This window comes from Mastomys coucha, unplaced genomic scaffold (assembly GCF_008632895.1).
Source record: "Mastomys coucha isolate ucsf_1 unplaced genomic scaffold, UCSF_Mcou_1 pScaffold12, whole genome shotgun sequence".
Lineage (NCBI taxonomy): Eukaryota > Metazoa > Chordata > Mammalia > Rodentia > Muridae > Mastomys > Mastomys coucha.
In genome coordinates, this window is record NW_022196894.1 from 54,891,855 (window position 1) to 54,918,570 (window position 26,716).

The window sequence follows — 26,716 nt, forward strand, 5'->3', positions numbered from 1 at the left end:
TTTTTTTTTAGAATTTTTCTGTTTATGAACAGTTATCTATCAATCACTCTCATGCATATGAACATCTCATTGCATTTTGAACTTTCCCATTTTTAATAGTAATTCTAACAATTTGTAAATTACACACAACCTAGGAATACTGGCACATGGCAGTTCCGGAACCTTTTATGGCTTCCTGTTGAATTACTCCCTTACAAATACGCTCTGACTTTTTTCACGTGGGGAGCTGTAACGATTCTTCTGTATTTCTCAAAGTGTTTGGCTGTTCTCTGGGAAAGCTACATCATATAAACTGAAGAGTCATGCTGCGTATAGAGCCTTAAATGGTCTACAGAGTTTCGCTAAAATTACTCATCCCTTGGAGCCGGATTGTTTTCCTTGGCCAGGAGAACCGGGGCTCAGAACTCTTCAAGAACCATGTTCCCAGCTCATTAAGAGACTCCCACCAGCATCGCTGAGCAAGCACACATTCCCACATCTGAAGAATGAACCTGGAGCATGAACTCTGTGAAGGTCTCAGGGCACTTCAGCCATGCAGGACACAGTGAGGGGAAGGGGTGGGGGCAAGGGAGTTGGAAGCCGTGCTAAGGATGAAGAGCCATGTAGCGTCACTAAGAGAGGCCTGCAATAAGTGAGGTGCCATGTTTTCATGGCCTCTGTACATCCATAGAGCAGTTCATACAGATGCACTGTGACTAAAACAGGAGGCTTTTCAGCCACTTGGGCCCCTCGACAAGGAACCACTGTTATCTTTAAATGCATCTCACTCAGGTCATTCCAGGAACAGTCTTTTTAACAGTACTAGCTCTTATTTCCTACCAGCATCTTACCACTGCCCTCAAGTTGTACAAGATGTTCTGAAGCCAGAATTAAGACTGTCTCAGGTAGCAAGCAGCTACACAACACCTCTCAATGGAGAAGAAAAACATAGAGGAAGACACGGGAGAAACGGAGACCCAGGGCAGGAGGTAGAGGAAGAGCCACAAACTCAAGCCCAGGTCTATCGTGCCAGCACAGGGTATCTGGCTGCTATGACAGAGAGGGCTGTTCAAGACAGCAGCAGGTTGGTCTCCAGTCTTGCCACGGCTGGCCACGAAGGTCTGTGTATGTGCAGTATATAGTATATAGCCTGTGTATGTGCAGTATATAGGAGCCCCCCAAAGTCTACTGAAGACCTGCAGTGATTTATCAGGTTTTATGCTGGGATGGCCTATGCCACTCTGTGCCCCACCCCCACAGGACCTTACATTGTGGATATTCTCTCATATACAGCAAAGAACTGGGCAAGATCTAGCGCTCTCTCTCTCTTAAGCCCCTTAAGGTCACGTCTTCCTCTAAAAGATCTGATAGAAGAAATGCTTTTGGACAAAGGCCTATGAGCTGGTACTGTGTAACACGAGGTATTCTGGTGCTCTAAAGTGAAAGGGGAGTGGGGGGAGTTCCTTTCCCCATTTATTTTGTCACTTCGAATGGCAACAGCCACAGTTTCATCTACAGTCCAGTAATGGTTCTATTTTTTAGTCTGGGATGTCCCTAGCAACAGATTTAGAGTTTTGTTTACAAAACATGCCCTGTGTTCCCACAGGAAACTTTAAAGACAGAAATTTGGAGCAGGGTAGCAAAACATGAAATGAAATGGCTTTCTGGGTCCTGGGACTGACAGGCGTAGAGTATCAATACCAGCAAGAGCACCTCAGAGAAGAGCTGGCTGAAGCCAAGCCTGAGTTGCTTACTGCTCATGTTTCCCCTGACACTTTTAAGGCAGCCGAGTTAAACCTTGGGTATTGTCTAAAAAGGCTAGCTGCTCTAGTTTAGTAGTACACTATATATTTCTTTAAAAAAAAAACAAAACATTAAACATGAACTCAGGCATAGTGGCACATGCCTTTGATCCTAGCACTTGGGAGGCAGAGGCAGATGGATCTCTGTGAGTTTGAGGCCAGCCTGGTTTCCACAGTGTTCCAGGACAGCTGGGGCAACAGAGAGGGATCCTGCTTCAAAATAAATAGATATAGATAGATAGATAGATAGATAGATAGATAGATAGATAGATAGATAGATAGAGATAGATAGATACTTATTTCTATGTATGTGTTTGCTTATCTATATGTGTGCACCACATGTGTGCAGATGCTTACAGAGGCCAGAAGAACGAGCTGGCTCCCCTCGAACTAGATGTACTGCTGGCTGTTTGTACGTCAACACTTGAGGTGGGTGCTAGGAAGGGAACTTGGTTGGGTCTTCTGCAAGAGCAGCAAGTGCTCTAAGCTACCGAGTCACCTCTCTAAGCTCTCCAGCTCCTTCAGTGTGCTTCTTTATGCAAAAAGCCCACAGGAAAAGCTCCTTGTGAACCACCAACTTACATCAAGGACAAAGGATCCTCATCTTACCTGTGAGCTCCTGTGCTCCCACCTAGCCTCAGCGGCAGGGGGCAGGGCCTTCAGTGCCCAAACCCAGGGGCCTCAGGACTTGTTGTACCTTTGTGACAAACATTAGAAGCAGGTCATACAGGAATCATAGGATGGTTTTGCAAGGAGAATCATGATATGTTTTCTTTCTGTCCTGCAATAAAGCATCCCCCACCCCTGCCCCTAGCCCCCATACCTGCTTTTTAGCTTAAAGGGGGAAAAATGGCTTAAGTGACATGGATTCAACTTCAGTGCTGCATGTTCATGCTTCTTTCTAGTCTGCTTTAAATTCTGAAGTATCTGTCCATTTGGTTGTACTGAGGCAAGGCAGATGACAGTGCCAGGATTTAGACCGAGGCAGTAAGAATCCAAAGCTCTACCTGGTATGCAAAATTGCCCCATTAAGTTGGAAAGTAAATTAAGTTCCTTTCCAGTGTTAGGACTGCCTGTGGGACTTGAACACAGTTTAGTATAACCATGTACATTGTTCTTTGTAACAATAACATCTGAGGGAGAAGGTACAGGTAGCTCTCCTCTTCCTTAAAGCCCCAAACCAACAGTCTCTGCCAGCACCTTCTCCCTTGTGTTGTGTTCTAAGTGTAGGAAACAGGTTAGCAGTGCATTACATCGTCACCTGTCTAGTTTAGTATCTATGTCCTACAGGGGCTCATTTCCATGTTAATATGGATTACTACCCTACGAGTGAAGGGACGGTGCTGAGAACTTATCGTGTGTGTGTGTGTGTGTGTGTGTGTGTGTGTGTGTGTGTGTGTGTACGCGCACGCACATGAGGACATGCATGTCAGAGATTGATCTTCAGTGTTGTTTATATGTTCTTTTGAGACAGGATCTCCTGTTGAACCTGAGGCCACTAAGTAGGCTATGCTAGGTAGGCACTGAACTCCTGGCTCAGCCTCCTCCACCCCCTAGCTTTGACATTACAGATAGAGGCTACCATTCCCATTATGTCACCACACCCAGCTCTTTACTCTGGTGTCTGGGACTGACCTCAGGCTCTCAGGCTTTGCACAGGATGCACTTCACAGACCGAGCCATCTCCCTGGCCTCGACAGGACACCTTCTAATGGCTCCCAGAACAGTGCTCTGGGGCTGTTTTAAGAGGTGTCAGTGCAGACGAGTGATGGAGAACACTAGGAAGGCTCAGGTTTTAGTTCCAACTTTTATGATTTTGGGCAAATCACTTACTTTATGCTGCAGTTTTCTCATTTGTAGGCTGATGAGGTCATACTGCTGTGAATTATGATTCTCTTTTGGTTTAGGGTAAGTTCCCCTGGAATGGTGTACACCCTGGACATGTCAAAATTTCCAGAGTGTGATAGAACGTTGAAGCACTGAAGTGAGGAGAATGCTTTAAAACATACGGATGACTATGGCTCTTTATGTGGGTATGTGAGTTACGTCATTTTCTTCTGGACAGAAATTTCCTAAGAAAGACACCGGAGTCTGTAGTCAGCCCTATAACCCACTTGTTACAACATGTTATCTCAGGGAAGAGATGGTCTACCATGAAAGGGATGTGTCTGTTAGGATTGCCCCATGGAACTCACAGAGACTCCAGCTGCCTGCTGAATTACTGCATACCCTTGCTGTATGGATTGCCATTCCATAAATACACTTCCCCCCCAAACCCTTTCTTAGGACTTTACTGCTTTGCCCTTAAAGTTTCTGCTAACTTGGCTTAAGGATGTCAGGCCAGCCACTGTCAAGTCCATTTTAAGAGAGTTTATATTTAGAATGTTCCAGAACCTCAGTTCCTTGGTCTCATGATAAAGCATCATGGAACAGTCTAATGAAATAGATAAGATGGCCTAAAATCAAACTGCTTGTCAATCAAGTTAAAAGGGTGTGTGTCTTCATTTAAAAATTAATTAAAATTTATTATAAAGTCCCTCTAAATAAAAAAAGTCACAGCAAAAATTTGAAAAACATTGTTTATTCCTCCTTCTAATATAAGAACATAATGTCTTAGTTATGGAAATTGAAGAAAATTCAGAAGGAACAAAAATGTTACCACTATAAAAAGATGGTTCTACTATAAAACAAAATTATAATTTAATGTATTTGCTTTCACACTTTGTCTTATCCTGAGGGTGTATTTATATATACACATTCAATTTTATATACCTAGAATTACTGATTATATACAAATACTTTATACCCTTTAATATTATGTATAAACATTTTCCTATGCCACTAAATGTTTTTTTTTTTTTTATTCTTTGGTAGAAAGGATTCTCTTATACTGTCAGGATAACCTCCAATTTATTACCCTTCTGCTTTGGTCTCCCACGTCTGGGACTGTGTGATGAGATCAGCCTGTGCTCAGGTCTATGTTACTTCATATTATGCTACTCGGTGTCTTTTTAACAGGCTGCGTGCCGCCCCAAGACACTGTTTTACAAGTCATGTTTAACAATGTGTTGAGTGAAAAACAGGGTCAGGGGACAGATAGTTGGAGACCTCCAAACTGAGTCCTGGGTTTCAGGCTCATCTTGAAGCCCCACTGCTGGAATGGTCCTCTCAAACTGCCTACCCATTTGACTATCTGGTACTGGTTCTGGACTCGTCTCTACAACCTCCATGGCTTTGCACCTTGCCTTGGCAGCTGACCTGGACTCTGAAGTTCAGCAAACTCTATAGCTTCCCTCTTGCCTTCAGGACACTCCCTGTACTCTGCTGTGGCCTCTTGTACCCATCCTGCAACACACAGACAAATGCATGAACAGAGAGAGAGAGAGAGAGAGAGAGAGAGAGAGAGAGAGAGAGAGAGAGAGAGAGAGAGAGAGAGAGAGAGAGAGAGAGAGGTGACCTGAAAATTAAATATTAGTAGTTATGATCAGAATACTGAACCTGTATTTGCTAAAGGCTAACTGTTGAGGGAAATCAGGACTACTAAGCCAATTGTTGAAGACACAAACATGTCTTAACATGTCTTCTCCTGCTCATGGAAGTGTGCCACTACATTTAATTCCTTATATATTTTATGTAAGCTCATAAAAATCTCCTAGAAGGGACATGAATTTTTAAAACAAGGCCTTATTTATTTATTTATTTATTTATTATACATGAGCACACTGTAGCTGTTTTCAGACATGCCAGAAGAGGACATTGGCTATCATTTCAGATGGGTGTGAGCCACCATGTGGTTGCTGGGAATTGAACTCAGGACCTCTGGAAGAGTAGCCAGTGCACCTTAAGTGCTGAGCCATCTCTCCAGCACCTAAACAAAACCTTAATTTCCATTTTGTTAAAATATTTGTGTCAACTTATAACACTGCAAAAAATTACCTGTGTTAGTCTAACCAAGCAGACAATGGTGTTACAGCCTTTATACTACAACAGGTAAAATAACACAGCCTTTGAATTGGATTGCCTGTGAGGCCTAGCCTTGTTTTACTAGTCATGTGCATTTTTGCATGAGTAGACTTTTTTTTAACCATTGTTCATTTGTCAAGGAGATTTCAATGTTTTCAGTATCCATTTGTTTAAGTCTTTTAATGTTGGAGTTAAATTTTAAATTGGTTTCATCTTTGTTTTGAAATTATTTTGATGTATAGAAATTTAAACTATATTAAGATCAAATAATTATGTACTTTCATTGAAATTATACTTGGGATTTCCTTCTGATGGATAAATGCAGAGGTGTCTAGCCTGAGGCCTGGGCTGTCAGAAGTCAAGGACAGCTGTGAGTGGGCCTAAACAAAGTCTCAAACTTACTTAAAGTGGTGTCAGGTCTTTTTCTTAATTTTCTCTTCTAACTTGAACACACTAAGCATGGTCTACCAATGAACTACATTCCTAGACCTGTTTTTACTTTTAATTTTGAGACATGGTCTCACTAAATGTCCACCAGGCTGCCTTTGAACTCATTCCATGGTCCAGGAAGGCCTTAACCCCCTTGCCTTAGTCTTCTGAACATCTTATATTCTACTCTTAGGCTACTAGATCTAGCTTTGCCTGAGGAATTTTATGTTGACTCTAGGTATATAGGCATATACATACATATACACATACACACATATACATATACATATACAGGCACACAAATCAAACATTTACTGATGGTGAATCATAAAAATGTTTAAAACAATTCTTTGGTATACATACAATTCTTACTACTTATTAAAGACAAAATAAATTTGTATGCTAATTAGACAGATGTGCTTGGTTTTTGTACATTAAGAACTAAATTTTGGGACTAGAGAGATGGCTCCAAGGTTAAGACCACTTGTTGCTCTTACAGAGGACCTGGGTTCAATTCCTAGTACCCCCTTGGTGGCTCATGACCATCTGTAACTCCCGTTCCAAGAGATCCAGTCCCTTTTTCTGATCTCTGCCAGCATGAGGCGCACACACACACACACACACACACACACACACACACACACAGGCAAAATACTCATTTTGGTAAAAAAAAATACACAAATATTTGTTCTCTGAATATTTGATATTGCAGAACATATTTTTTCCAACATTTTGCAGAGTTAGTACTTTAATTTTGCAATTGTCAGTGGCTGGGAATTCTGCTTCACATCAACATATAGTATAAAACTGCAAAAGGATGTTTAGGACCAATTTAGAAAGTGCTGAAATTCTGTCCTAATTCCAAGTCAAAATTCACTCAACAATTTTGGAGGAAACTGAAGCAACTCAAGCAAGAAGGTTAAAAAAAACAACAACAAACATTATAGAATAATTTGGTACAAAGATACATTAACCTGATACTTATATACTGAGGAAGATGGTAGGAAACCCTCAAGTCTCTGGTTTCTGTCCATCTACTGTACTTCTCTTAGGACAGAGAGTTTGTATTATGGTAGGAACACACAATAGTGTCAAAAGTGAGCACAAGTGTTTCAGGAAGTATTTGTTATGGCGTGAGGGCCTGAGTAGTGCAAAGTGTTCAGATGAAAAGGCTGCAGTTAAGTTGCAAGATACGGCATGGATGTATGCCACCACACACCTCAAACTCACTGGGGGTGAGGGATACCTCACATTCATTAACACATTCTATCCTGAGTTAGTTTTTGGTCACTGCGCATTCGGAAGCCTTGTGTGACTGACAACTCTTCTGAATTCCCTGGGTGTAGTTATGTGCCCCTCTAATGGGTCACAACCCACCGTTTAAGAAGCTATATATTAGAGTACTCAACACACTACAGCTGTCTTCCTTGCCGGACTGTGGGGCGGGCAGGGCATCCTTTTATCCTTGCATGTTATACACGTAACAGTATAGAATCTGGCAGATTTTCCATCGAGATTTGCTGAAACCCTGCATGAAATGACCACATAATATGAGGCAGCAGTTAAAGTTTGTGTGGTATATGGAAGAAGCTGTTATGTCCACGTGGGCTTTTCAGTAGCCATCAGAACAGATTACAGGGAAGACCTTATGGACTGCGGAGTACAGGAAACAGCTTGTAGAATTAATCCCTGTTTCTTAAATGAGAGGAGGATTCAAGTCCAGGAACTCCACAATCTCAAGACCAAGTAATATTGAAGATTTCAAAATAGAGCTGTCCATTGTGATCTATAAAACAGGACACACTTTATAGGAACCGGGAAACAGCTGTTTCCCCATTTCTGTTTTAAAAGGGGAAATAGGTAACAGGGCTCAAGGGTATATCCTAAGCATACAGGGGAAATTTATTTGCTTAGGGAAATGTAACATGGAGCTGGCAAAGGGTGTGGCTTGTACGACAATGTCCTGGTGTATGAAATTAAGAGGATAAGAAGGATATGTGGAGTCACTTCAGCACTGTGATTAATGAGAAAGGAAACACCAATAAACACAGGAGGAGGAAAAAGAGACACGAGGTTGAAACTAAAGATGTATGTACTCCAGGGAAGATACTTACTGTAAGGTCCATGTATCACTTACAGTAATAATGACTTTAGCCAAACAAAGTTTACATGAAGACGACACTGATCTAGATAGAACAGAAACAGAAACCCCAGTCACCAGTAGCAGCATGAATACCGAGTTTCCTGTACACCATGGAAGGGATTCTTACAGAAGCATATCTGGAAAATATAGTAAGAGTTCAGGGGAGAATTTACGCTGCTTGGACATACTTAGAAACAGGTAACAGATAAAGAAGCATGGTTAAAAATTCCATTTAAATCTTCATGCTTAAACTTTACTAGCATCGATATTTTTAGTATAACCAAGCATTCGGTTAATGTGTGAAAGGATCACACATTTTGTATAATGCACCATATTCTCTCAAGTGGCAATTGGCAGCCAGCATTCTTTAGCATTTCTTAAAAGCATCCAACTATTATTATTTGGGGACTACGACCTAATTCTTTCTTTAAAGGAACAATGTTAATGTTGGTTTCCTCCAACTCTGTGTTTTCCTTCTCTCCTTCCTATGACTTAGGATGAAAGCATTCATTGTGGACATATGGATATGAACTCACTCACCGCTCCAATATTTAATAGGCACCTGTTGCATACATGGTGCTCTGCCGTGCCTCAAGGTAGCCAGAAAAACAAGACACCATTCCTACTCTGTGACACTGACGATATAGAGGAAAAGATGAGGGTGTGCAAATAATTAAAACATGGTGTGAGGCCGTCAGGAGCGTGCATTTGCATTGATTAAAGGAAGTACTGAGAGTTATCTAAGTCATGGTATGATAATTTAAATATTAAAACATAGGGTGTAGGAGATGCTCATGAACAGAAGATCTGATGTCCAAGGGCATCTTCATACAATGAAAGACGACAGCAATGGAAAGACTACTGTTAGATGAAGCAACATGCCTGGACCCGAAAGCATTGTCAAGTGAAAGCATAGACTATACTCATGTTCTTGATTCCAAACTGATTTTGAGCCCCACAAAAAAGCTGAAGGGCGGCATTTTCCAGTGAGAGGACACGGCTGCCACTGACACCCACAGCTGTGATGACTATTTTCTTTTCAAAGTTCACTCCCCTCACTCTCTACCCTACTTTCTTTTTTAATTTTTCCCTAGATAGAGCCACAGTTCACAGTAATGGCGCCGAAATAATGGAATCCTTAGAAGTCATCTCTTACCTAAGAATCCAGATCATGCCTCAACGCACAGTGCCTTCCTCTGACTGGCAAGCAGCTTTCGGCTGGGCGTGCAAAGGTGAGTTTGGTTTTAGTATGTAAGAGAATTCATGTTGTCACATTTTAAAGAACATGAAAAAGTACACCATCTCCTTGAAGTCAGGTGGCAACCACTGTTGACAGGAAGGAAAGCAGGTGAGACCCGCTCCCACGAAGATGTCACTAGTTACAGAAGCAGTTCCAAGACTTTAGGAGATGTGTGCAGTGTCTTTCCACCGACTGCAGCACAGGCACAAATAAATCTTCCCAGAACCGTTTTACCTTACTTTGTAAGTTATTTTAACTTGGTAATTAAAACTTGGTGGAAAGGTTAAGATGACTTTGACATCACACGCTCCACACGGTGACTGCTTTAACACAGGGAAGCATGCCCTCACACTGGTTTCTGAGTTGTACATTGAGCCCCAGGGCTAGAGTTTATTTATGTTGGCTACTTTACACCTTCTCACTCACCCCACCAGTTTCCCTTACCTTCATGCCAAAAAGCAGACCCAGAATTTTTCCTCTTCATAATTTAGTATATTGAACATATATCCAAGTCAGGATGCCCCTTTCAGCCACAAGCAGTGTCTGGGGCTACCTGAGTCATTGACAGGACAAACCCAGAAATAGAAAAGGCAACCTGGCTAAAAGGGAGAGACGAGTGGAAACTTTGAAGGCCGCGCACATCTAAGGAGTTATGTCATATGAAATTAATTCTGAAGACAGCGATTAGAGTCAGGTTACAGTCCAACTATAATTCTGCTGCTAATTGCTCGAGTCATTACAACACTTATTTCATTGAGAGACACTCAGCTGTGACTTCTAAGGGTGGGCTGGGGGCAGAAGGAAGGAAGGAGACAGCCAGCTAAATGGCAGCGCTTTCCTTTTACAAACAGACATGCCTAATAGGCTGCTAACTGAAACGACTACTTCTTGCCTAAGTGAGAGATCATATGTATTGCTTTCTCCTTTTCCCAGCAAAACAAGGCAACTCAGACTACAGCTCTTTAGTAAGCTGCAAAGCATCACTGAAGAGATTCCTTGGATGTGTGCTACTGTGGGAAGCACCGCGAGGTGAGGTGACAGCAAGCATCCATTCAGGAAAGAGGAAGAAGCCAGGGAATCCATGGTTTGAGCAACACCGCGTCAGCAGTTCAAGGTTCAAAAGAGCACTAACAATGGTGATTTCAGAGGGAGCGGTGGAAACAATGCCAAGTGCTATGAGCAGGGGCAGCTGTGGACACAGGGAGTCACTTAGGACATCGTGAAACTAGTTCCTGACAGTTTGAGACACACACACATCTAAGCATTATAAACCACAGCATCAGGATAAAAAGCATACCAGGAGAAACCACCAGCTGCTGACTGCTCCATGGTTTGTCTACTACCTCAGAGCGTCACCCTTTCTCTCCTGCACAGGTCCTAGGGGGCCCTTTGTCACCTGGAGTTGTATACCCACCCCCTCCTATTGCTACCAGCACTTGCACAACAGCATTGAGTGCTGGGTTCCGTGGGAAGAGACCCCTTTCTTCCTTCTTTCCTTTCTTTTTAAAAGATTTATTTTCTGGAGCTGTACAGATGGCCGTGAGCTATCATGTGTGTGGCTGCTGGGCATTGAACTCAGGACTTATGCCGCCCCGCTCGCTCTGGCGTAATGCGCTGTAGCTGTCTTCAGAGGCACCAGAAGAGGGCGTCAGATCTCATTACGGGTGGTTGTGAGCCATCATGTGGTTGCTGAGATCCAAACTCAGGACCTTTGGAAGAGCAGTCAGTGTTCTTACCCGCTGAGCCATCTCGCCAGTCTCAAGAGACCCCTTTCTATGGACTGGTTTGTTGCAGGTTTTATATCACATGAGGCTGCTGAGGTCAATCAAGTCTAGCAGTTGTGATGCCGAGGTCACTGCAAAGGTCTCAGCTTCCCAGGTCTTGCTTTCTCTTCGCATTTGTATTTCTGTTCTCCAGTTTATACACCCCTAAAGAAAAGGGAACTAGTGATGTCCGAAGCTGAATTGTATAGCTTAATAGCCAGAAACCAGACTTGTCACATGTAATCAAATCAACATAGTGTTGGTGACAGAGTTAAGACAGTTGAAAAATCAGTTGCTGTTCCAAGTTCTAATTTTCAAGTTATTGTTGGGGCTGAGATTTCTCTCACCTTGCAGCTTTTATTTTGGAAGATCTCCAAAACACACTTTTAGTCATATTTGAGTAATTGAAACATGAAAAAAAATGCAATGTTTCAGCCACATTAAACTCTATCCAGATGCTCTTAAAGTTTCTGCATGTACACACATTCTTTACTCTGGCAGAATGCAGTGGAAATGTGTCCACCAGACTGGAAATACAGTACCTTTAAGAACCACCACAGCCTATTGACACATTGCATCTCCAAAGAGGAAGTAAAGGAGGATCCCCTTGGCCTCCCCAATTCTCCTCCCTCCCCAGAACATGGGGAATCCAAGCACAATCAAGTTAGCATTTACTGAATGCCTTCTAAGAGCCAGCAACAGTGCTGAAGAACAGCGGGGTGTTGGCAAGGATTTAACCAACCTACAAACTGAAAATGACATCTGTCTAGGATTTTCATAAAAAGGCTGACACTAGGTCTCCACCTGAGTAAAGCTAGTAGCAGTAGCTCTTTTCCTTCTACTAACAGGAAGCAAAGGGAGAACTGGTTTGGGTGTTTAAAATAAAAGTGGTGTGCCTGTGAAGTAGGCACTCTCACCAATAGAGATGCATCCCGAGCATGCCTGTACTCTCAGCACCAGGCAGGCAGAGGAAGAGGCAGAGTTGAGAGTTCAGGCCACGTGTGCTACATAATGAACCTGAGGCCAGCCTGGGATATATGGGACTTGGTCCCAAACAATAGTCACAAATAATGACAAGTTGACTTTAGGCTGTTAATTTCAATGTCACCATCTCCTTTGATCCCCTCCACTCTCATTGTGAGTAAACAAAGTGTGTGTTCGTGGGGAGGGGGGAGTGTGCATATAAGACTGGGAAACATGGAGCCTCATGGCACACTATGCAAGTACTCTACCACTGAACAATCCCAGTCTTAACATCTTAACATCTATTTAAAATGTAAATATGATCACAGGACTGTTCTAATGAAAACTCCACAGCTTTGTGGTCATAGTACTATCTATATAAGAAACATTCATTATTAGTCTTTGTTGTTAACCTCTCTCTCTCTCTCTCTCTCTTTCTCTCTCTCTCTCTCTAGACAGCCATTGTTAGGCTAGTAAGACATTCAAATCTCCCGTGTGTGTGTAGAGAACCTTGAATAATACAGATTTTGATACCAGAAGCGGTTCTAGAACAACAGAAGTATGTGGAAGATTTTAAAAAGTACTTGGAATAGCATTTTCAATTTGCTAACATCGACATATACTGGCCCTTCGCCTAGAATCTCAGCGAGTACTGAAAGCCACGGTGTGAACTATTTTATACATTTAAGAAGTCCAGTGGTATGAAGCATAGAGAGATATTCCTTCTAAGGTGAACCTGCCCCTGCCTACCACTAAGAAAGAAGCACATTGTTTAGTGGGCCTGTTTGGATTCTGGAAACACCCCACTCCTTACTTGGATGTGTTACTCCACCCCATGTACTAACTACCTTGGAAAGCTGCTAGCTCTGAGTGGGGCCTGGAACAGAAGAGTCTTCAGGGGTCCAAGCTGCTAAGCAGGCTGCTTTATCACTTGGACCATATGATCCAACAGACCCAATTATGCCTGAGGTGTCGGTGGCAGACAGTGCTGCTGTTTGGAGTCTTTGGTTGGCCTCTACAGGGGAATCACAGAAGAGGCCTTTGGGATTTTGCAGCAACCCTCAACCATCTTCTGTAGGCAACTATTCTCTCTTCACATGACGAAGTTGCCTAAACGCCTGTGGTTTCTACTCTCCTCTCTATGCTGTCTGCTGCCGAGCATGCATCTATAGTCTCACAGGGTGCATCCTGTGATCCCTTGATGAGGAGAAGATGAGGGCCTGGCTCACTGACTGTTCTGCAGAAGTGGACAGCTGTAGCATTACAGTCAACATTTGGAACAATTCTGAAAGACACCAGCAACGGGAAATCTTAATAGTGGTGGAGAACTGGACAGTTACAGGTGGCTGTTAAAGTTTGCTTGGAAGGAGAAGTGGCCAGATATGTGACTGTTCAATGATTCGTGGACTATGGCAAATGGATTGGATGGGTGGTCAGGGTTTGGAAAGAGCATACTTGGAAAATTGATGAGAAAGATGTCAATAGAAGAAATATGTAGATAGATCTCTCCAAATAGGTGATGGATAATTGTGTCTTATGTAGTCATCAAAAGGTGACTTCCACTAAGGAGGAATTCAGTAGTCAAGTAGCTAGGATGACCCATTCTGCTGAAAGTAGCCTCTTTCCCCAGACATCCTTGTCATTGTCCATGGGCCCATGATGAATAACGTGGCCATGATGGCAGAGATGGGGCTATGCATGAGCTTAATGACATGGACTTCCACTCATCATTGCTAACCTGGTTACAGCTACTGCTGAATGCCAGGTTTGACAACACCAGAGACCAATATTGAGCTCCCAATATGGCACTATTCCCTGGGGGTGATCAGCCAGTGACCTAATGGCAGGGTTACTTACGCTGAACCATTTCCTTCATGGAAAGGATACCATTTCTCTTACTGGAGAACTTATTTTGGTCATAGATTTGCTTTTGCTGCATGTAATGCTTCTGCCAAAACCATCAAAACCACTGGAACGCCTTATCCCCCATCATGGTAGTTAACACAGTATCGCTTCTGATCAAGGAACTCACTTCACAGAGAAGCTCAACAGTAGGCCCACGATCATGGCCTCTACTTGTTTTACCATGTTCTCCTGAAGCAGCTGGCTTGACAGAAAGATGGTATGGGCTTTTGAAGACACAGTTACAGTGACAATTTGGTAGCAGTAGCGTAGAGGGCTGGGACAGGGTACCCCTAAAGGTAGAAAAATGATTTGAGTCCCTATGGTTATTCCCATACCCAGGATCCATGGGTCCAGGAATCAAAGGGTGAAAAAGGAAATAGTTTCACTCACTATCACCCCTAGTAACCTCAGTAGGAAAATGTTTGCTTCCTGTTCCTGCAATCTGAAGTTCTGCTGGCCTAGAAGTTTTGGTTCCAAAGGGGGAGCACTCCTGCCAGGAGTCACAACAGACATTCCATTGAACTGGAAGCTCAGACTTCCCCTGGCCACTTTGGGCTTCTGATGCACGTGAGCCAACAGGCGAAGGAATAACAGTGTTGGAAGGGTGACTGATCCAGATTATGAAGGGGAAATTGGATTGTTTCTCCACAATGGAAGTTATAAAGTCTTCTATGTCTGGAGTGCTACCATATCCTGAGATTAAAGTCAGTGTGAAGCGACACAATCTAATTCAGGCAGTATGACAAAGGGCATAGACCCTTCAGGAGTGATGTGGATTACTCTCACAGGAGAAGAACTAAGACCTGCTGAGGTGCTTGCTGAGGGTGGAGGGAATACAGAATGGGTGGTAGAGGAAGGGGGTTATAAATACCAGCGAGGGCTAAATGAGGATTATAATTGGCACAAGTATTTCTGTTGTACTTTGTTAAAAATATGTTTGTAAAGATAGTTGTGTTTTCTTTCCTGGATTTCTTTATCAGGTTACATAACATCAATTGATAGAATATCAATTTAAGATAATCCCCCCAAAATGTTACTCAAAAAAACAGTGCCATCTATTCTAAAACTTATAGTGCATTTGCAGTTATACAAGGGATAGTTATGGTATGCATAATTATGACCTGGTTAAATATATAATATGTATGTGATTGTACATGGGACAGCTATCATGTTAGGCATAGCTTTTACCTGGTTATTGTTTTCATTTGGAAATTAAGCATGACACAAGGAGCTATGATTGTGTGCCATCTTGTCAGGGGCTGCTTGTGTTGGCTGTTTTTGGCTGTATACGTGACACCATCTGGAATTAACTAAAACCCAAGCAGCCGGGAACAGCTCTGAGGGATTTTTCTTAATTAAATCATTTGAAGTGGGAAGACCCACCTTCAATCCGGATCTTTTGAGGTGGGAAGACCCACCTTTAATCCTGGGCCACCCCTTCTGGTGGCAGCCTGTGCAAAGGGCATGGGAGAAGGAAGATTTTGCTCTTGGCCTCACTAACAAGTCCATTCCTTCACTGGCATGAGAGTCTATTTCTTCAGAAGACCAGCTGATATATCAGCCTTGTGGACTGAACAACTACTGGGTTTTGGATTTTCTGTTGATAGACGGCCACTGTTGGTTTAGCTGGATCACAGTCTGAAAGCCATTCTAAAAACTCTCTCTTTCTCTCCACCTCTCTTCATTTTACAAGTTCTGTTCCTATAGAGATTCCTGATGAAATTCCCACCTTGTAAGACATTGTTTCTCCGGCCTCCCTTATATAACCTCTGTTCAAATGTTTCCATCCCTCACCGTGGAACGCTTTCCTTCCTGCTAATTCTTTTAAAGCTAGCCAACTGAAAACGCTGTGAGACAGGACTCTAGCCGGTGTGGGAAGATTCAGTCCGTATCTGCCTTGAATAATCACGGAGAGCACTGGCAGTCCCAGGGCTTGCCTGCAGGCCAGGATGGAGGGTTTCCCTGAGCTTCTTCCATTTCGTATGTTCCTTTGTGCTACAGGGAGGCCATTATTCCTAGTAGGCGCTACAGGAAGGATTCCCAGACTTTGGTTTCCAATTGTTCCCTGAGATCCACTCTCATCTGTGCCCTAAAGTGTGGCTGACCTGTTCCAGCCACGTTAACCTTGGTTACCTCAGGGCCTTACAAGTTCTGCCTGGAAGGTTCTTCCTTCTTAGTTTTTATATAGCACTAGTCTTACATATGTACTTTCTTTAGAAAAGTCCCAGGCAACTGGAACAGGCATGTCCCTTTCTCTTTTACCATAGCACTTTCATTAACTTTAACTATCTAACTACTAGTTACTTTTTATTTTTTGAGACAGTCTGGTAGCCCAGTCTAGTCTCGAACTTGCTATGTAGCTGAGGAAGACTTTGAACTTCAGATCCTCTTGAATGCTGGGATTAGAGTATACCACCATACCCAGTGTATATTTACCTCTTACATGTTAAGCAAACGCTCTACCCACTGAGCTACACTATGTTACTTATTTCATTTCTTTCACAGACTCCAATTTCCAAAATGGTGAGGGTAGATAATTTCTCCTTAAAACATATTTTTACAATTCAGGACAGTGTCTAAGCACAATAAGTAACCACTGAACAGATGAATGAATATAATTGCAAACAATAAATTTAGAAGACAAAAGAGCATCTTTTTTATTGTGTTTTGACTACCACAAATATTATTGTGCTGCTATAAATCTTGCATTTCTGTGAGAGTTTGTTCATGGCTTCATTTTAACTAGGACCACCCTGACTGACTTGAGGCTGAGAGAATGGAGACCTAACGTATGGCTACAATTACAGCATTTCAAAAGGACTGCTTTAAAAGACCAGGTTTGGCACATAATATGGTTTGAATGGGGACCGGGCAGTTCTTTCTTATTTAAAGACATTTGTGGTTGAAAGCAAAGCTGCCATTATGTGTGTGGCTTGGTGTTCCTGAACTTGGGGGAAATTAGAAAGAACCTTAAAGTCCAGTAAGAATGGAGAATACAATGGACTGTTGAGAGTCCTCTGAGGCCACTCTAAGGGAACACCCTTGTAGCTGTCATTTGACTCTGACTTGGGCTGCCACCTCGTGCAATTGCCTGCAAGCTCTGTGGTACCCTGGTGCCAGGTCTGCCTCTCAATCCTGCCCAGTGGCTAAACTGGAAGATCCCAAGACTGCATTTGGTCTGGTTTTGGGCCCAGTGAAACCAAGCTTGGCAGGGTACCAGGATCCCAGCCACCAGGTCTAGAATCATCTGGGTGCTAAATGGAGGCCCTCTGTGGAGTGGGCTATGAGGACTTGTGCTGATGACAAGTAGCTTTCCTTCAGTCACCTACTGATGTGCTCAGCCCTTACCACTAGCTTCCCCTTGGTTGTTGCAATGTATGTGATTCATTAAGCTCTCGTTAGGCCACAGTGCAGAGTCAAGCTATTGTCACACCCAGCTCAGAATCTCCTGTGGTGTTTAAATACTCTACTTGCAATGAATGTCACTGGTCTCCCCGTTTGCACCAGCCTCCCCCACTCCTTGTCTCTGAGGAGTTTGGCCTCTGAGCGGTCAGCATCCTTCAGTCACTACACATTGGTAATCAGGGTTTGCTGTGAAGAGGTTCTTACGGAAGTGTCTGCTTAGGGCCTTCCACCAAAACCAGAATGCCAGTACTGAAGACGGGTTGTACAGTTTTCATGAGTAAAACAGAAGACCAGAATTAGATGAAATCCAAGTTCCTTTTCAGGGGAAGCATTCAGAGTCCTAGAAAAAGTTCTTGGGGGTTCCTCGTTTCTAGCTCCCTGTCTAACTTCCTGTGAAAATGCATCTGGTGGCTCACAGGAGATTTCATGCATATAAAAGACTCAATCATCCAAGCCCAGGCAAAGATTCTACTTTACCTGGTTCAAAGCTAGTCATGGTGGCCCTGTACTTGAGGCAAAGGAGTAGCTTGCTATTGCTGAAGCTATCCAGGGCATCCGTTCTCAACTGTGTCCTCTGCTTACTTCCCCAGGCAGAAACCTGGTCTTCTTCCCAAGTGTACTGCTCAAACATTTACACCCAATTCCATGAGGACTACATTACCTCCAACTCTAAAAGGCTCCACTGGCATTACTTCAGCCCAACACCGAAAGGTACAGTCCCATTAAAACCTGGAACTTGCATGGCCCAAGTTCACGGTGGACAGGATGACATTGTATTCTGTCCTTGGAGTATCAGCACCCAGCACAATTGCTGACACTGTGTTATGGAGAGCCAGTCTCTGTTAAACACATGCTTATTGATATGCAGAGCTGTTTCCAGTCATTAGAATCAATAGGAGTTAAGGCAAAGTTTGCTCTGAAAATTGGAGAGAGTTTCAGCTGGCCTAACTTCTCTTATCATCTGTGTAAGAAAGAAAATAAGACCAGCAAAGGATACCATTTTAAAAGGGACGAGGGGAGGCAAAGCCTGCACTCAAGCACTTCTGTATTCACATGCTGGTTCATCTGGAAGAGTTGCTGCAATTGTCTCTTCCTTTCCTTTGCCCTAATTTTCAATGAACCAAGGCCTGAGGGAAGGGTGCGCAGATGCAGATGGGATAGAACTATGTAGTGACACACATGTACAAGGCTACGGAGCAATGGCGGCTCTGCCAAGAGAAGAGCATTGCATAATGACCCTGAAATAGGTCACTTGAGGAATGCCTCAGAGCTGAAGCAGCTGCCACCTGGTGTCTTGGCGTTCCAGAAGGACATGGAGACACTGCTCTTGGAAACCTGAGTGTGTGGATTATTTGCTTCAACAACTTTCAGAGGTCAAGGACACATCTTGCTCATCAAAAAACAAGAACTTAACCTGTTATCATTTTCCACTTCAGAAAGACATGAAGTCTAAAATATTCATTATTCCAAAACACTGCCACAGGTACATTCCAAAGGACAGAGGTTCTCTTATTCCATTCAGTAAAAGTTCTCTTGGTATTTTTCTATTCTGCGTCTTATCCACATCTTTATTTTTACAAATCTCTTTGATCTCACTTACCCTTAAGAAACAGTAAGGAAAAAGGCCATAAATGAACCTCAAATCTGTAACTTTTGCTGATAATAAACTGCTAGAAAAGTTTAACATTGCATAGTTTTCTTATTTCTTACTTTTTAGGTCACGGAGATGTTGTTCAACTACCACCTTTTATGAGTGCTAGGGACAGAAACCAGGCCCTTGCACACAGGGGACAAGTGCTACAACCCTGTGCCACATGCCCAGCCCTGAGAGTGCCTCAAAGCTCTCTAGCTCTGGAGTTGTTATGTCGTTTATTTACCTGATGAAGCAGTCTGTGATGCTCCCTCAGTCTTTCCTTTGCACTGGTGGGGGCCAGGAAGGAGCAATCTGTACTCCAGAAGCCCCGCCCCCTTCTAGTTTGGGAAAGAAAAGTTATGCTGGCAATCGTTCTAAGGTGGGAGTGAGAGTGTGCATCAGGCTTTGGGAGAACAATGGAGGGCATGTAAACTACCCTGCAGTGCAGAGTAGACAAAGGGAAAGACGAGATGCAAGATATGAATTAGGAGAAATTAGGTATTAGGGCGAGTGGGAACTTGCCTTGCACGACAAACTCCCCAAATTTCACAGTTCACAGAAAGAAAAAGGATGGGTAACAAAGTAGTTTAAAGCTCACTGTACTAGAACTAGCTTTGTAGCAGTGATCACTTGTTTAAGTCTAGTAAGAAAAGCAAAGGGCCATTTTCATGGATCATTTTAAATCATCGATTCATAGACTTGAAAAGTATCACTGCTAAAATAGACCTAAGATATCGTCATTTTCAGTGCAAAACTACCACAGAAAAGAAGACAAGAGCAGAGAGTTAATGAAGACTATAAACACTTGTTCTTTGATTCTTGCTTACCTGGCTGACTGGTCAATGAGCAGGTGGAAGCATGCCTTTAGAGAACCTGTTCTGCTATGTGCATATGTGAATGCCCAATCCCTTCAGAGGCCCAGGAATTAGCCCAGTGCATTCTTGCAACCCCATCCTGTGCAAATGTCCATTTTTCAGCAGCTACTGTGATATGGAAGCTACCAGAAGGACTTAGAGCATATGTCCTTCGTCTCAAGTTTTGAAACTGAATTAATGAACACAATACCAATTCCAGGCTTAATCTCATTTTAGAAGGTATACAAGAAGTGACAAGTATTGGTGTTTGGACAGAGGCTCAGCTGATATTGCACGGGTGGAAATGGAAAGCAAGTAAACCAATGAATGGTGGCTGTTTGACAGACGATTTACATTTCTTGAGTCTATAGCACTATTACAGTTTTAAATAAAAGGACACCCTTCTTTAGCTCTTTCTACAGGCACCCATCTGTGTGCACAAATGACTGGCATTATGAATAGTCATACCTGCCTGCAACCATTGCTGAAGTGAATTTCCATGACTTTGTTATCATTTGGAATGAAATTCTGTTCTCATGAAACAACTCTCATCATTTCTTGCTCCTCTTCCAAGTCTTGGGTCACCCCATTTTACTTTCTGTTTCTGTCAATCTGACAATTCTATGTAACTCACAGATGTATGATCCTAACAGTTTGTCAATTTGAACCTAGCTTGTTTCACTGAAAATAAGGTCTCCATGGGTCATCTGTATTGTAGCCCGCCTGTACTGGGGAGTCTCCTTTCTTAAGCCACAGTAATTCTGCACTGTATGTATCTATGATGTTGTACTTCCTTAGCTACCTAGAAAACACTTGGATTGCATCTGCGTTTTGGACAAAAAAAAGTACTCTAATATATCAAAATTTTATAACTTCTCTATACAATTAATATAAAAATTATTGAGACATTTTATGTTTTTTGCTAATTGTTGAAATTTACAGTATATTTCACAATTATAGCATAATTCAATTTGAACTAGACATGATAATTAAATGTAACCCATAACAGAACAAAAGATATTCTAAAGAATATCATTAAGGCTTTTGTGAAGACTTGAATAGGATTAATGGATTAGAACGGAATCTATGTTAATTTACTGATCTTGGTTGCTATGCTGTGATTATATAGGAGTGTACATTTGCCTTTCAGGATAATCATACTGATGCACAAAAATCAATTCAGGAAACAATGCACACATGCAAAAAATGGACAGGTGTGGAAGAGAAGATACAAAATAAAGTGTTAAAAGAAGAGCATTAGTATAGATTATATATGCTACAATAGTTCTTGTAAGTCTGAACTCATTTCAGTGTTATTAATTAAAAATAATGAGCAAAGGGCTGGTGAGATGGTCAGAGCATGAAGGTGCTGAATCTGATCCTTCAAACCTACATGGTAGGAGAAATGGATTCTCACAAATTGTCCTCTGACTTACACACACACACACACACACACACACACACACACACACGCACGCACAAAACACATTCACACACGCACCATAAGCACATAAACGGTTTCTTCAGAGGGACTCACATCCCATTTTGAATTCCCAATGCAGTTTCTATCATCTGTAAGACCTGGGCGTTACTTAATGACGGTCGCCTTTGGCTTTCTCAGTGGAGCACTAGGAATGAGGCTCATTTAGAAGAATGCCATGAGGATTAAATAAGATCATGCACAGACTTCAGGCAGCTGGCAGGCATGGGAGGTAGATCTGTTATCTAATTAGTGCTGCAGAGTGTGTCTGTGTAAATGAACAAACTCCCCCATCCCATCCATCCCCTACCGGAACAAGTGATACCAACTAGGGAAAATTACATTGAGCCTTTTAATTTCAGGACTCTGAAATATGAAATTTAATGAACAGCTGAATAATGTATAATAACAATAAAAGTGTATTATACATTTGGGTGTTGGGTGTTGCTGCAGCGTTTTCTTAGCAGTCTGCTCCCCAGTCTTCCGTAACACTAAGTGGAGTGGGCAGGCATTCAAACTAAAGAGCAACACTGCGTTAATAATAGTGAATGTCTGCACACGGTGCCTTGGGTTATGGCTGTCAAGTAAGGGTCACAGCTTTGTTACTTAAATGTCAAGCAGAGCCTCCGTCAGCTCACAGCTGCGGGGTACCGTCAGGGGCAACTGAATGTCTATCTGGGCGTCTGCTCCTGACGTGCTGGCATTGCTGTTTACGGCTCATAGTGGTCTTGAGGCAGCAACGTGGCAGAGAAGGGGTCTTAGGCTGTGCCCAGCAGTTCTCGCTTCATCCAGGATATGCGCATGAGTTTGAAATGACCCAGGAGGAGATTTCAGAGGTGTCTGCCAATGAGTGGTGTCTTTTAATCTGGAGAGCAGCTGCTGGGCACAGGCATGCAAGTACACAAACACCCTCGCACACACATGCAGAGACACTCCGAGTCGATACCTGCCTCTACTTGTCTGCTGTGGACAGAAGGTTTTTGGCCTTAGGGTCCCTTAATCTTGTAGCCCAGTTCAGCTAGCCCCTTTCTTCAGTGGAGACTGGCAAAGCTGTGGGGTGAGCATTTCGGCAAGGTCGCCTGTCTTCAGAGTATGAAGGACATTGCCCGGCAAGGAAAGAAGGTTATATTTAGTGTTTGGGCCCACTCAGCGCTGGGCTCCCTGCTGCGTCCCTTTTGCAGAACCATCCCTGGTCCCTGGTTCCATACTCTCTGTGACTTTGAGACCCGCAAAACAAATAGTGAAAGGGTGCCCAAAAAGAAAAGAAAACGCTTCTGGGTGCTCAGGCTCCACTACTGGATTTTGACAGGGATCAGGAGAGAGCTGCCAGGAGTGACCGAGCCCAGGATCGTGCACGGTAAGCTAAAGCTAAGTGCCTTTGTCGGCTTGGGAAGGGCCTTGAGGTGTTTCTGGGTTAGCTAACAGCTGGGGATGGCCAAAGGCTTCCCAGAAGCAAGACCCCTGGGATATTATGCAAGGGGAGGGAAAATGTCGCAGGTATGACTAAAATTTTACGAGGGATAACTTTCAGGCAAAAATAGGTAAAAGCCAATTGCAAAATAGAGGTTCCATTCTGCTGGCAAGTTTTGCTGGATTGTGGGCAATGAAAGAAAATTTAAAGGAAACATTAAATTATTATCCTCTTAAGAGTAAGACAGATGGTAAAAAGTAATGAGAGGTCTGAGTGCATGGCTTTTCTTGCTAGTGGTTGGATTTTGTAAATACAAATGATCAGCATACAGTTTCAGAATCACCCTGTGATGAAAATGGAGAAGTTGCTAGGTCAGAGAAGAAATTCCCTTTTTAGGAGACAGAGTAGACGAGATTACCACCTTCAGATGATGAGTAGAATATATTCATTTTACTGCATTCACATTTATTTCTGTGATGTTAGGATTCCACTGGGGGCCAGAGAACAGAGCAGGTTTTGGAATTTGAGATTTAAAAGGTCTCCAGCAATACTTGTGATGGACTTGCACTGCAGCTCACCACACAGAGCATCGACGGATGCCCAGAGGTACATCAGGCCCTGGTGTAAAGGGGAAGTGACTCCAGGCTGCTGTAGAGAACACTGTGGCAGCTCTGCTCAATGAGTGTTCAGTGGGAGTATCATGTCATGTGTTGGGAAATTCTGTATAAAGACTAGGAGTCCATTTAACTGAGGTGGATGCTCACTTAAGATGCTTGGGAGCTTTATGCACTTTCTTTTCCCTTCATAGTGATCAATGATCACATCTTTAAAATAAAAGTGTCAGGAAATATTAGAATAGGTACAATGCAAATATTGGCAAACTACAGTCCGATATTCCACGGTAAGTGAGATCTGCTGTGTAATGCTATCGCTGCAGATAAAGTGGCTTACTGTCATGGCAAAGGCCTATTTGTCAACCCCTTAGAAACAAATATCCCAACTAGCTAGTTACTCTTGTAGCCATCAGTTGACACTCAGGATAACTTTCCTCATGCTTAACTTTAAAACTCAGCATCAGCAGGATCAGAACTTTTTTCTCTCTTTCTCTTTTTCTCTTTGTTATTGACATTTTCCAGAAGCATCAATGATTTTAACTTGCTATTTCCACTTTCTCAAAACAAATATGCAGCATAATTAACACCTATGTCCTCTAAGGAGACTTTACTTGTGTAATTTCCCAAAGAGGGGTGGGGTTTGGATTCTGATTACAGCCAACGGAAAACCACTCAAAAAATACCAGGGCCAAGAGAACCAAGCGCTGGTTATGAAGAAAGAACTCTGATTTATCCTCAGACTTCAGCATCTTCTAAAGCTCATGGAGAGTTGTCTCTTTTTAAACTTTACTCAACTAGAATTTCAGTGGAGAGCTAGCCTCAGGCAGAAGCACTGCAACAAGATATATTTTATCGTGGCTTCAAAATGATGATGTGTTTGGAGAGACGGAGAGTATGACTTGCCAAGAGTTGGGCAGGTCCAAGGATGGGAAAATCCCCAAATAAGTAAGCCTTTGATTCTTTCCTTCAAAATGGAGTTCATATTATTCTCTATCTTAACCTAAAACAAAATTTCATTATCAAGGAAATATGCTTTGCCTAACCCAATGCATTAAAGCATTTAAAACTGTTTATTTTCTGTAGTCTAGAATTAGTGATTACAGTGTTTAGTAACTATTCACACTGAACAAAGAATAATGCTACTTCCTCAGTATCAGAGGTAATGCTTTTATGCTAAAGCACTTAACTCATTATTTCAGTTGTTAATTCATTCATTAACTATTGGAATGCCTCTGTCCTAGGCCCTCCATGGGTGACTAAGGGTGCAATAGTTAATGAGGCAAATGCTCTGAGCATCTCTGTAGAAGGAAATTACTAGTAATTTAAATACTATGGTACTCTGTGCATATTGTTTACCAGGTTTAAGTATTTTTCACCCTATTTCTGATTAAAACAGACCCAGAAATGTTCACCTATTCTGAAAGGATTATTTAGTATCTATAAGATATGGAAACAATCCCAGAGACCATCTCAGCATCAAATAATTAAGCCGAAATATACATTTTGTACAAATACTTGAGGATCACGTGGAGATGTTGACTTTGGACCAAGTAAAAGTTGCTAGATCAAAGGTTCACTTACTGACAGGCTGCTTTGTTCAGAACTGGGATGGACAGGGAAGTCCTTAAGGAACACTTCAGAGCAAACAGGTGGATTTCTGAGTTTGGGGCCAGCCTGGTCTACAGAGTGAGTTCCAGGACAGCCAGGACTATACAGAGAAACCCTGTCTCGAAAAAACAAAACCAAAAAAAAAAAAGAAAAAAAAATCAGGGTCTCCTCTGGACAGACATCCTCATTGTTTGTGCCCATGTGACAGTGAGAGTTGATCACTGTGTTCCTACTCCAAGAGCTCCACTACTGCTGCCCGCCTCCCGTGGCTGTGGAAATGCTATGCTACAATGTCACACTTATGGAATATTTGTTTTGCTCATGGAACTCATACATGAGCCACTTGATTCTGTGTGTTAGGGGAGATTGATGTTCGATAGTATCATCTTTGGCTCAGCAGATCACAAACTAGGATTTAGGTACTCAAGGGATTAGTCCAAGTATTTTTCAGTCTGATGTAGACCATCAGAATAATTTTTTAAGTGAAAGGTTAGAAAATTCTAATTTTTCAACATGAACACACATACCCTGGGTACTTAATGGTTGGAGAAGGTATTGGTAAACTGAAAACTATGCCAACAGGGAAGGACTCAACACCTAGCACCCCATCATCCTTTCCTGTCTCCATTTTCCTTAGACTAGAGTTTTCCCCTGGCTCTTGAAAAAAATTAGCCTCCTTATTAAAGAAGGCTACTGCTTTTTCACTGTAGACTCCGGGTAACTAGGGTGGTTAATTCTGAACTTAACCTCTTGTACTATATAATGAAATAAAAATATTCTGATAAGAATAATTATCACTGTTACTGCTTTTAGAAAAAAAAAAAAAGCCTGACACCATTTGTGACAAGGAGAATAGGTCACATTAGTTATTCAGCTCTATGTAAAAGCAAATGGGACTTGAACTGGGGATTAGTGCCAGCAGCTTAGCAACACTGACTCACCTGTTCTAGATCCAGCTTCTCCCGGTAGACAGATGGGACCTTTATCAGGGATAAGAAAAAACAGCACAAGAAAACAAAACCACAAACAGACCAAGCCCTGTGCATGAGAAAGTGCTAGGCGTAGCAGGCTGCGGACCAGGGGAGCCTGCCGAACAGAGCAGTGTATGAGTGGATGTCAGCCTTTCTGATGACATGTGGGAGGAAGCTGACCTGCTGCTGTGTCTGTTACTTTCCTTGTCGCAAAATACCTGACAGAAGAAACTTAAGGGAAGTATTTATTTTGGCTCACAGTTTAACAAGAGGTCCGACCATCGCGGTGGGAGGGCATGGGAATGGGAGGGGCCTGGTCACACTGCTCCTGAGGTTAGGAAGCAGAGGTGAATATTTCTGCTTACCTGGCTTCCTCATTTAGTCCATTTACACGTCTCTGCCCTGTGAAGGAAATACCTTCAGACACACTAACTACCACAGCTGCTAACTACCACAGAGAATTGTGTGTATGGCACCATGTAGAGCCAGTACTATCTACTGTTAACTGTGACCAAGTCACAAGACTTCATTCCCTGGGTTTCCTTTCTTCCTT

General features: G+C 42.6%; 2 protein-coding genes across 6 annotated transcripts in view; one reads left to right on the forward strand and one right to left on the reverse strand.

The window, feature by feature from the left end:
- The window catches only part of Cmss1 (cms1 ribosomal small subunit homolog), a 302,226-nt gene that overhangs the window by 34,945 nt on the left and 240,565 nt on the right, over positions 1–26,716 (reverse strand). Inside the window, exon 1 of one of the 4 annotated variants that reach the window (XM_031364153.1) lies at positions 22,510–22,597. The exons of the other annotated variants lie outside the window; for them this stretch is intronic. The gene's annotated coding sequence lies outside the window, so the exon portion shown is untranslated. Of the gene's footprint in view, positions 1–22,509; positions 22,598–26,716 lie in introns of those variants that run through there. 4 annotated transcript variants of the gene reach the window in all.
- Positions 22,755–26,716, forward strand: part of Filip1l (filamin A interacting protein 1 like) — a 245,065-nt gene continuing 241,103 nt past the window's right edge. The window contains exon 1 of one of the 2 annotated variants that reach the window (XM_031364147.1): positions 22,755–22,916. The gene's annotated coding sequence lies outside the window, so the exon portion shown is untranslated. The remainder of the gene's footprint in view (positions 22,917–26,716) is intronic. The other variant, XM_031364148.1, reaches the window with a different exon arrangement.